General features: G+C 38.5%; 1 protein-coding gene across 9 annotated transcripts in view; it reads right to left on the bottom strand.

The window, feature by feature from the left end:
• The window catches only part of pcbp3 (poly(rC) binding protein 3), a 45,712-nt gene that overhangs the window by 21,695 nt on the left and 11,306 nt on the right, over positions 1 to 12,711 (bottom strand). For 5 of the 9 annotated variants that reach the window (XM_072700439.1, XM_023801826.2, XM_072700440.1 and 2 more), the window contains 5 exons: positions 12,327 to 12,389; positions 11,263 to 11,318; positions 10,976 to 11,054; positions 10,742 to 10,852; positions 10,218 to 10,350 (listed from right to left, as the gene is read on the bottom strand). The gene's annotated coding sequence lies outside the window, so the exon portion shown is untranslated. The remainder of the gene's footprint in view (positions 1 to 10,217; positions 10,351 to 10,741; positions 10,853 to 10,975; positions 11,055 to 11,262; positions 11,319 to 12,326; positions 12,390 to 12,711) is intronic. The other 4 variants (XM_072700441.1, XM_072700443.1, XM_072700442.1 and 1 more) reach the window with 2 other exon arrangements.

The raw sequence follows: 12,711 nt of genomic DNA, 5'->3' as shown, positions 1-12,711 counted from the left end.
GCAAACACACGTTGGTGAGGCTCGGGCATGCTGCCAACGGAACGGGCAGGCCTCTTCTGAGCAAATACTTATAAATGTGTTCACAAATGAAACTGCTGTGATGGATATACGCATTTCCTAATTATTTCTGCAAAGTTAAGTACTATCGAGCATATAAAGGTGGGTAGTATGCCCTTTTCCCCATAATTCAAGGTCAGTATCCACTTGTACGCCAGATTGGACCGAAACGTCTGCTAAATAACATAAATGTATCCAGGTCATTGAGCTATAGGGTAGATCTGGCTTTGTGGCCTAAGGGCCACAGAGTGTGTGTGAGACCCCAGAGCCCCTTTGGATGTGAACAGCTCCCCAGGACCCTTTGGTTATGGTGCGCTCATCTGCAGAACACCCTGCCTACATGCCATGACAGCAGGCTCTAAAACTGTCAGCCCCAATCAGTTATCCTCGCCTAGATCTCAGCCTAAATTACAGTCAAGCTCGGCCTGCCACGCACACCTCAGATTCGGCCAGTGGTGCAAGGGTAAAGCCAACCCGGGTGGAATCAAGTTGAGGAATCACCTGTACCAGGAAGCAGCAAGGAAGGGAAAGGAGCGCAACGCGGCCACCAAGTCAAGATGTCAAGGAAATGTCACTGGGAAGTAGCGCAGACATGAAATAACATCAAAACACCCACTGCTGGTACACGACTCTTCCTCAGCAGTAAATGGGCGTGTTATTTCCATACATTATCACTAATGTCTAGCTAGGCGCAGCCGCAACAAAGGCACAGCAAAACAAAGCACAGGGCACCTTCCCAACATGTATGCAACATGCATGTCACGCTATGTGTAGAAACGCATAGTGATTCTCCTTTATGGCCATTTCAGCAATTATTCCATTTGTGCTCTGTTAAGCAGTCATTGCTCTGTAAATTATATGTGTTGCACCAAGCTACAAAAATGTCTGATATGATCGACAGTTTCTCCTACTGTATCTTGAAATGCATAAATGCATGCATTACACCAAATAATGTAATCAAAAGAATTTTTTATTTTAATTATTAAGTATTGTTCTATATAGTTGTACAGCAACATTTGTTTAACGTACCTAATTAATAATGAAATGTGAAATTATATAGATAATTTGTCAAAAGAGGTAAGAAACATTAACAATGACAAATGTAACTGCATTTTAAAATTATGCTACAGCATTTGTCAGAGATAATAATTCTTAATTTTCTAAATGCCTAGTGAGATTAATATCAGAAGAAAAATGATACACGAATATGTTATTCTGCCTGTTTTAAAACTACAAAATACACTTATATAATCCAACATTTAAAATGCAGTATGGTCTTATTAAATACATATAATCATAATATAATCATAAAACATTGCTGAAATTCTATTCTATTCTGAAGAGAGACTGCCATGAACAGAACATTCATGTCCTTGTATATATATTCATACAAACATTCATTCGTACGGGCAAACATATTGGATCAATTCAAGATATTATATTAAGCAATGAAAACATTACTTTCCAACTTATTTTCATTATCCCCAGTTAAGAAAAATTGTCACTATTTGTCACATTGAGACCGTCTACAACCTATTGTTCCACACACAAATGGTCAGGCTTTAGAGCTGTAGATTTTTTAAAAATGATTTCTTTAAACAATTGTTGATATATATTTCAAATTTACATAACAATTTACATAACTTAAATAATTCAGAAATCAGCAATGGGTTTTTTTCAGGTTACACAACATTTACTCTTCAATAAAACCTTGCACACTTATATCAATAACTAGTATACAAATAATCAACGGTCTTTTCTACAACAAACCCTTTCAGGGTTACTTATATTTCATATAAAAATAAACAAATTTATCCACCACTGTAAAAAATATCCTTCAAGAGAAAACAGATTTGATTGATTTAAAACAGCTTTACCTTTGCGCGCCTTCAAAACAGATGGCCACCACTTTCGGCGTTTGCAAAAGATTAAAAAAGCTCAGAAGGAAATAATTTTTGCCTTTGCCTATCGCTCGGTCCAGGGACAATGCCGGAACCCCATTGGCCCTCGACACGGTCATGTGTTCAAGGCATCATGACACATGATGTCTTGTGCAACAAAAAGGGGAAAATTCCCCTAAATCCAAATTTTTTTTTTTTTACAGTGGGCTGTCTAGAAAACGGTACTATGGTCATTTAGAAATTTGGTCATGTTATTGAGGGTGCGTGCACTTTCAGTGCACTAATCGACTATCCCTTGGGGGCATATGAGCGACACAGGAATGGTAACCGTCATGTCCAGACTTCCGTGAACCAATGCATCTGTGCAGACATGATCGGGGATCGTTGTACATATCCAGCGCAATACTAACTAGCTGTACTCTACAGGTCCTCATCTGCAGTCCCTTTGTTATGGATACCGTACCCATATGTTTCATGATGTTACACAGAGATCCCATATCCTAAGCCATTCCATTTTTCCCCAATGCAAAATTGGGGCAGATTGAGGTGTTGTATGTGGGGGATTGGAGACTCTGGTTTGGGTGAGATTGTGTGGTCTGGGGTGAGGGTTGTTGTTGTGAAAGGGCACGTGCTTTTCTTTTAACATCTGCAATTATCAGCCTCCATTTTAATCATATAAAAGCTGCTCTAATAACCTTATGAGGATTATCAACCCCAAGAACAAATTAAGTACAATGTCAGATGGTCAGTTGCATTGGGAATTGAATAAAAGGTAACGTAGCAGAATTCTTGCGTAGCTGAATAATACATACAGACTGTTTTTCCTGATTGCTCCAAACGAGCTAGAAATGTGAATTTTGAGCATTTTGATGACACGTGTTATTTTAAATTATCATACTACCAAAATACAATAGTAAAAATACATGCTAACAATTTCTATGAATGCCATGTCTATAAGAATCAATGAATACATTCATAACACATTATAATGCATTCATTAAGCATTATACATATGATTAAAAATATTTATAAAAATGCATAACACATTAAACCCATGTATATTATGTGTTATAAATGCTTTTTGAAGGTCTCATCTACACTGCATTATAGATGCCCTTATAATACAGTACAAAAGCATCCTTAATTCATATACTGACCATTATAAAGTATTAAGAAGGTATTATAGATGAGACCTTCATTGGAGCCTATGAAGTATTATAATCAACACTATAATGCCTTATGACTGTCAATAGATCATGCTGTAATGCTTTATTAATTCTTTTACTGACCATTATAATGCATTATAAAAGTATTTGAAGGTATCAGAATGCATTATAGATGACAGTAAAGTGTTACCAAATTTTTCTCTTTAGGTTTTATGATACATTGGCCTTCCAACAGGATGTGTATCCCTAAATTCAGAATGATAAACATCATTCCTCAGTATAAACTGCCTGTAGGAAAATTTTGCAAATAGAGCATTAAATCTACAGCACATTAAATCATAAAAGTGATGCCTAAACATGTGAAGCGAATACAAAAATACCTAATCTATTTTACATTTATAATAGGATTCTGGAACACTTTCATAGATAATGGTCGTTCCTCAGAGATTAACAGAATCTATGGAATCTACATGTAAAAAAGTATCCTGCCTTTATAAGATGCAAAGTCACACACATGATACTGCCCACACACACTGCAACTTCACAAGGACCTCTGAAGTGCAAATACAGCACAGTTTCAAACAAAATAAAGTAAAACAAATTCTGCTGTACAAACTTAAAATCAAAACACCTAAAGTCAAACCAGAGCAAGACCATTAAAACCCTGACTATAAGACTGCTGACATTTCATGTATTTTCTGCAAAAAGCCATCAAACAGCCAGTTTACATGAATCCAGATAACGAGAAATAACATGGATCCTTTGCTGTCTGAATGTGAGAAAGCACATGAGAGAGCCCTACCAGTCAGCAGGACAGTTCCTGAAGTGTAGGGTGGACCAAAGGAAGCTGGAATTCGAAGGACACACTGGGCTACAAAGAGGGGAGCCCAATTCTATAAGCAAACTGACCGATTGCCCCCAGCAAGGTGACCAGGCTTTAGCTTGTGGGGGTGGGGTGGAGGCGCACACACGCACAGGCGAGACATTACTGCCCAGCTTTCACATCATCATGACAACTTAAATTGGTGTAGAAGGGCGTGAAGGAGAGAATGAGGAAATGAAAGTTGAATAAACACTGGGTGGGACTCCTTTGACCAAAGAGTTTGTCATTGGAGAATCACAGCATCGGTCTGATAAAAACTATCGGGGACAGAGGTATTATTTTGACACTGCTGCTTTCTTGATGGTTTTAACTTAGTCAGTCAAACACTGAGCAGAAAAGAACAACCTGAGACATCATTAAATTCTCTCAAGAAATCACAAAACATGGGTGTTCATTACTTGGTAAAATATCATGGAATCACAGACAACTTATCAAAGTAGAGAATGGTTGTTTGGTTGTCGCAATCCATGCTGAATTTTCAGGGCATATGTAGAAGGTACCACTACTCTCACAAGAGATTCTTGAAGAACTTAATGTTTCAATTTGATAGATAGATTGTATCGGCTAAGAAGTACTGTTCTATGCCTGGTTGAATTCTGGGGGGATGTGTAGTGGTTGCTTAGTCTGTCAGAATTCTCAGGGTAGATGTGCTTTTATTTTAAGTTCTATTTTTCTTCCTGTCAGAGGTTAAGTGGGCAACTTCTGTCTTGGTGACAACCGGAATTTGTTTCCTCTCTGTTTTAATAAACTTCCTGCTATTCTTGGACAAAGAAACCTTCTCCTGGTCCTTTCTCCTTCACCACAAGATAAATAGACAGATAGACAGACAGACAGACAGATAGATATCACTAGATGCAATTGAATAGATAGAAAAATAAATTAAATATAACTTAAGATATGTAGTCTGCTTCAAATGCTGTCCAGGTATGCTTTATAACTGGCATGTTATCAGACAGATCTGAAGGAAGCAAATCTGGAGAAAAGATCTTCAAGAGCATTTCTTAGCACACTGTTGTGGAATGAGTGGGTAGCTGAAGGTTGTCCAAGTCAGTGGGTAGCTAAAGGTTCTCCAAAATTCCTTCATGGAACCGTGTAGAACTTCTCAATTCCTTTTTCAGGAGGCAAAACCATAACTGAACTACATATGGTTTTCAAGAATTCTTTACAATAATAAGCACTTCCTAATAGGAAGTCTAGCTGTATCCTGGGGTCAGAGTGAGTCAGGCTTGGACTAAACTAAATGAAGAATGGATGCAGCAATAAAAAACCAGCCTCTGAGGGCTGTGGGATTTTTCAAGCACAAATGTATCCTTTGGTGGTTGTCAAAAGTTGCTGTCTACTAAGTACTTGGTGTTTGTAGCTTTTGGGGAGGAAGACATATTCTTTGGGAAGAAAGGACCTCTTAAAGTTTCCCCTGCCCTTAGAATACTAATGGAAAATTTTCCTTTGCTAATGGAAAATTCTGCCCGACCCTCTTTTGGGTCACAGTCAATGCTTTCAATAACGGGTCTCCCTTCCAGCAGAAACCAATAATTAATGGCACTAGTTTGAAAGTGGCCTTTTAATGTAGGTCTGCCCCCTCTTCAGTGTCCAACATGCTTTGGCCGCGTGAACTAGAATCAAATATGCAGGGAACAAAATGTCAAATTATAGCACTACCTGACAGAAGGTGGTAATATAATATCTGCCTGCCACTGAAAAGTGATTAGACAAAACTGGTGTCCTTTTCCCCATTCCTATTCTTTTTTAATTCTGTTTCTTGGATTTTCACTCCATTTTGCTCCATTCCATTTACGCTTATAGCCATTCCTTACATCCTTCCATCTTGAAACAGCAAGTCATCTGTAGACAACCCAAATGACAGGAATAGCCTTGTTTCCACATTTTATTAATTAAAGTACCACTGCATAATTTTTCTCTAAAGGATGCAATGTTCAACACCCGGAAAACATACGATAAGTATATAGCACATTCATTTCTCATTTTCTGTCCATATTTGGGTATTTATTTCTCAGTGATGCTAATATCATTCCTGAAACTTTAGATATTATTTCAGTATATCCAGTTATTTTGTAAGAGTTACTGCCAGTAACAAGGGGATTATGATATTTTAGACCCACAATAGTTATGCATAAAAACATCCCCCTCAGATAAAGGTCTATCTGTAAAGGCCATTGTTATTTCTATTGTGACAGTGAATAAAACTGAAAAGGTATTTTTTTAAGTAAAAAATGTTTTTGTGCCTTAAAATTTCATGTCATACTTCAGCTTAGATTGAATTATATATCATTCATCTGAAACCAAAATCCTCTCTGATATTTTATACTTGGTTATTTGGGTTTTTTATTTTTATTTTTTTGGTCATTGTCAGGGTCGGTGCCCGTCCGTCGGTGCCCGTCCGTCGGTGCCCGTCCGTCGCTGCCCTAAGTCCCTTTTGGGCAGCATGCGTGTTGGTCACCCTGCTTCCCCCCCATGTCTTGTAGCTCTAGTCTCTAGTGCTTCCCTGCTTCCTGGGCCGCGGCGTAGCTCAGTAGGGTGAGCATATGGCTCACCGAGCGAAAGCCCCTGGTCATGAGTTGGGGCCGCCCAGATACTTGTTCCTTCAGTAGTTCACAAAGCTTTGCAGAATCAAAAGATATAGTAATGAATAGGGTGACTGCTTGAAATAAAACATGTCATTATTCATTAATGAAAAATGAACATGAGATCAATAAGTAACTAAGACATAGTTTGTAGTTAGTTAATACATAAGTAATAGCATAATGCTACATTATTTGTGCCCCCTTAAGCGAAGTGTTACAAAATATCTTAAAGCTAGTTGTAAACTGATCATACTGATACAATCCTTAATGCCTGAATAATGCCTGTTTTTGGGTAAAATAAACAATAAAAAATACAAAAATATGCTAATAAATATGTTGCTGTGTGGCACTATTTGAATTCTGTATGTTTAAATCACATGTAATTTGGCATATTACAAAAATGAAGATAATAATAATAATAATAATAATAATAATAATAATAATAAAACAAGATACTAATTCAAAATGAGGCCATTTGTAAGAAAAAAGGACCCGATTTTTTCATTAAGCCGACAAACTTGCCATTAATTAATACGTCAGTAACTCTCACAGAACTGATGCCAGAATATAAATTTGTCAAAAAAAAAAAGGATCCGGCTAACTGAGTAATAGTTCACTGTCAGAAGGTGAAAGGCTGTTGAATATTCTGCCTGTGGTTGGTGGCTCATATGCTCTTGTGTCAAAAGCTACAGCCATAACCTGCATCGGTTCAATTACTCCCATTCAAAGCTTAGCTGATGAAGGAACGGCATTATTAAACCGGAGAATGCACTAAAGCTTAACATGGTAACATGTTTGGATTACGGACTGTCTGACGCTTTGTTCATTAACTGTGTCTATTTGAGTGCAGCACACAGTATTGTGCTGACAGATGGGGCTTTTACACATATAGGTTTGTTTTCAGGGAATCAAGTGTATGTAGCAAATGTGTATGCGTGTGTGTTTACAATACACATGTTTCTACATGTGCATATTTATTACAGGCCAAGGAAATATCCAGTTGCATGACCGAGACACAGCCAGACCGAATCATCTTCAAAGCAGATCATTAGCCACAAGGGGAAACCTCACAACGACACAGCATCCTGCATCAAGCAGCCATATATCCCATGATGAATAAGCACCTCTGTCCTGTATAATACTGTCCTAGTAATCTCAAGCCCCCTGGGACCTTAATGGCATTAATTATGTCAGTGGCCAAATTATGTATTCAAATTTTTCAGCATAATTTAGAAAATTATTCTCACAGCATTATCTCAAGTAAAAGACCAAATGTTACTGAGAAGCCTTGAGTGCAAATCAGTGCACGTATTTGGATATATTACTTTAGTGTTTGTGAATAATAAAACCACTCAAAAAGGGGAACCTATTTGATATCAATTTACCCCTTTATGTCAAATAATATTGCCTCTTTGTTACAACAGGACAATGTCTGTGTGGGTCTGTTTGTGTGCTTAGAGCAGGGGTGGGCCATCTTATCTGCAAAGGGCCGGTGTGTATGCAGGTTATTGGGATAACATTTAGGTCAGCTGTTCAAACCCAGGTGTGAGAACATTTCAGCCAATCAGTTCTCTAATTATTGGTAGTCTAATTAGGGAGTTGCAGTGGAAATCCGCATACACTGCGGCCCTTTCTTGATAAGATTGGCCACCACTGGCTTAGAGGGTGTGTGTGTGATGCAGTGATTTATGTTTAATAATTCCCAGACTGCCAACATAAAATATAAAGAGGTCCTAAGAGAATACTGAAGCTAGTTGTCCATCATCACTTTCCTTCAACGGAGTCAGCAGGGACTCTATGGCAGGTTGAACTATGATGACCACACAAGGATATCGATAGGTGCAGTCTCCCATGGATGATCATCCTGACAGAGATGGATTCAGCTTCTACTTATCTCAATGTAATCCTGCATTCTAGTGCAGGATAAAGAGACCCAAGGACACAGACTGAAAGCCTGGCCTCAGCAATGACACAAAAGCCACTCTTGAGTCTTTAAGTATACATACTTTTCATGAGTCACAGCACTGACAGAACACAGTAGCCTGTTAGGGTTGTTGGTTCAAGCCCCTTCAGGTAAGGTACTACACAAGTTTGCTCAATGAAAACACATGTATAAAAAAAAGGTTAAGTAAAATATTGGCTAAGTAAAATGTTAAGAAACTGTTCTAATTAGATGCACTAAGAATCACTGAGCTTATCAACCAAGTTGTAGTTTCAAAGACTTCACTCGTGGCTGATTTCTATAGCCCTGTTGTTTTTTAATGGAGCATTTAACATGGCCTTTGTAGTGACTCTGACTTACTGCATGGACAAGACGGTCTGATCTAACAGGGCCCTTCCCACCAGAGATCCTATCCACATTTTTATACCTGAAGGCATCACAAAATCTGACCCATTACCAAGAAATACTTTGCAGATTATGGACTGAGTGCTTCTGAAAAGAAACAAAAAATATTTTCAGTCCCAAAAACTAGTCCAGCCAAAATATCCCAAATGTACATGCTAATTTAAGAATCTCAGTAGAATCAAGCTCTTGAACCACTGAAAGAAGAATAATGAATTGTAGCAGCTGATACAGGAACATAATAGAACACATACTGAATACAATATTTTGCATATAAGGCTGAGCAGTTAAGGATAAAGTCCTGAGATTCACAGGTATTTTTGTGTCAAGAGTCCTGCCATACACCCTTAAGCCACATATTGAACTTTAAGTTCTTTTGTAAAATATTTAATTGAATCAACATATTTAAAAAATGTTAAGCTGTTTTATAAACATATCAGCAATGCAAGTTAATTTAATCTGTACAATTATCCTGATAAAGACACTTTTCTTCACATCATTACTATCACCATGTATGTCTTAATTCTTCACGCAATGTAATGCTAGAACATGCCTGCTAGGCTTATATTCATAAAGAGAGCATTGTTGATGGCAATGCAAAATAGAATAATAACCATTTTAAGACTGTATCGTTCTTACTTTCTTTCATACTGTGGACACAGTAGCCAGCTAAATCTCCCCAGCGATACATCCATGATGAGTGCAGTTCTCAAATTTGTAGAACTGTGTGAAATATTATAGACAAAACGTTCTGTGAATAAATAAGCAGTAACTGTTTTCTGAACTAGCCATATCAAATATATGGAATCATAAATGCACAGAATGATTCCATCCATCCATCACTTATTCAATCTTATTCAAGCTTGTAAAATATGCCAGGCAGCAAAAGGTACAGGACAATGGGCATCATGGAGGGAATGCCACTCCACTCCACTGTAGGGGACACTTATGCACACCCACACCAGCTAAGAGCTATTTACAGAGAACAGCTCACCTAACTGCACATCCCCGGGCTGTAGGAGGACCGCGGTGGACCTACAGCATCCTCACACAGTCATGCAAACTCCACACATGGACCATTAATTCTTCACATAAATAGTGAAAATGAGCTACCATTCCATCAAAATAAGGCCGCGTGTTTAATTCAAACTTCAGCTCCCACTCTTTTTGAAAAAGCAAGCAGAATGCATCATTTCAGCAGAACCTTTGGCTAACAAGGATGTTGCAGGGGATTGTGTGGGAGCCTCTGGAGGACCTGAAAGGGAGCACATGGTGTAGACTTACCGAAATGGCAGAGGGCTGCCAAGCTCAGGACATAAATGGAAGCGGAGTCCGAGGGGGACGAGCACAGCTGCGTCACCATACAAATCAGCTCATCAGCCTTTGGATTTCTCTCCAGGTTGATAACCGGCCCATTCTGCAGCAAGAGCAACGAGAAAAGAGCACGCTACCATGTATGATGGAGGTTTTCAGGCGACCATGCATGGTATTTGTCACACCTTGCTCAAGTGCGTCAGGCCAACTGCACTACGACTGCAGAATAGGGACGAGTGCATAAGCCACACGTGTACTAATCTACTTATCATTCACTTTACTGAGCTACTAGATTTGCAAAAACACAACGACAAAGACTTGTCTTCTTTTTTGTCAAGCCACTGAAAACTCCTGAACTGAAAAAATACCAACAGATTTTGCTCTTTTATAATTTTTAGGTGTATTATTCCATTGTGTGATTTTAAAAGAAATCGGTGATTTGTTTCAGCTAATGCATATTTTGAAGAGAAGACATAAACATATTTATTTCTGACCAAAGAGGGATCCAACAAGTCCTTTGGGTTTTCTCTTCCAGGTCATGTGACCCAGCACTGTAACACTCCCAAAAAGGTGTGGAAAGGTCTGCTTATCCAGTGTGGTTCCACCTGAAAACAAAGACAATATGGTTTGAGCAGCTGCCTTCAGGCCTACTGACAACTATACTGTAGTCTACATTCTGTCTCATTTAAAAGAATAATGCAATAACACACGGGCATCAGAATGCATACCTGAATTATATGATTTCTCTGACCAATTACAGATGTTTTGAAATACCAAAGCCCTTGTTTTCTGGTTTGATAAAACAATCTGAAAAAAAGGATTGTGTCATATTACATGAAACATGGAAAGAAGAAATAGAAAACAACATGGTACCACTGAAAAGAGAATTTGAATATTTACCCGGACATTTCTCCAGAGTGTTAATGCAAAAAAGTAACAAATATATAATATTTACATTGTAAAAATGAGCCTATGCATTGTGCTTGTTATTGTAGGATACTCATTATATTCTTACATTTCCTTCAGCAGAGCTTTGTTGTTTTCAATGTAGACACTTCTATGAAGGATTTCCTTAAGACATGAAATAATAATAAATTTTAGTATTTGTTATTTATTAGATTACTATAAAATACACTATTATTCTGTATGAATAACGGTCAACAGCATACCACGTGCTTAGGGTCACAGAAAATGGCTCAACACATTTACGCAGTTTCTACATGATAACAGCTCCCCCTGTTGGTCCAGACCTCTTACTTCATTGCCTGCAGAAGCACTGCCTTTGCACTGATCATCTAACCTTGATGTAACTCTAGGACTGTCCCTTGTGAAACTGCTGATCCCTCTTTTGTCCTTCTAGACCAGTTCTACAGGGAGAAGCTGGTGCACTTTACGATGAAATGAGCTGTTGTTTAGGCAAGTAACACTGTGACTGGGAACCCGTGTGGGTGCTGTGTGCGGCGATGAAAGGCACAGTCTAACCCCAAAATCAGTTAAGGCAGTTCTTCTTAATGGACAAGGAAAAAATGACAAACATAGGAGCCAGTGCCCTTCTGCCTAAACATAGCACTGCAGTCAGTCACTTCTTCTAGATGCCAGAGATCAGATCTCTCATACCACAGAGGTCCAGTTGAGAAAGTCTCAGGGGTAAAAGTCCTATTACAATACGGCATTAAATTCAGCATAGACTCAACAGATGAATCAGACTATATTAATGTTTAATGATTTCACTAAGCTAACAACTCTCTCTCTCTCTCTCTCTCACTCACACACACACACACACACACACACACACGGGCGTGCATTTCATATATTGATTTCTTTATGGGGACTCTTCATTCATTTCTATGGCCATATCCCTAACCCCACGAATGACAACCTGAGCCCCTACCCAGCCCTAACCTTAACCACGAGTATCCAAACAAAATGCTTGACTTGACATTTTCACTTTTTTGATTTCAGTCACAGATTTTTATAAAACTGATTTTCCCCTCATCAGAATAACAGGTTTTTATCATATTGTGGGGACATACACACACACACCCACACACACACACACACACACACAGTTTCTCTTACCCCCTCCTTGCATTTCTTCACCTTCACAGATCATTTTCTGACCCCAGCTCAAGAGCTGGCCTGCTAAAGCAGAGAAATACATGTCAGATTAAGCACGACTGTGGAGAAGAAGCCAGGGCTGTAATGGAGTTCTGACAGATCCACGGAGCTGTCGCTCAGCCCAGTAGGGTGAGACACACACCAAGCGCCACTCTTTGACAAGCCACATATTTGTACTTACAGTCATGAGGGGTCTTACAAGATCAGCGCAGAAATTAAGATTAAACGAGTAGTAACAATTTGGTCTAATTACTAATCAGTTGTCCACTTTTCACATTCATTATACAATATTTGACAGACCCCATATGAAATATTTATAGAAACAAAGTAATTTATAGTGTGAATT

Source organism: Paramormyrops kingsleyae, chromosome 16 (genome assembly GCF_048594095.1).
Source record: "Paramormyrops kingsleyae isolate MSU_618 chromosome 16, PKINGS_0.4, whole genome shotgun sequence".
NCBI lineage: Eukaryota > Metazoa > Chordata > Actinopteri > Osteoglossiformes > Mormyridae > Paramormyrops > Paramormyrops kingsleyae.
The sequence above is the reverse complement of the archived record's forward strand: the minus strand, read 5'-3'. Positions and strand labels throughout refer to the sequence as shown.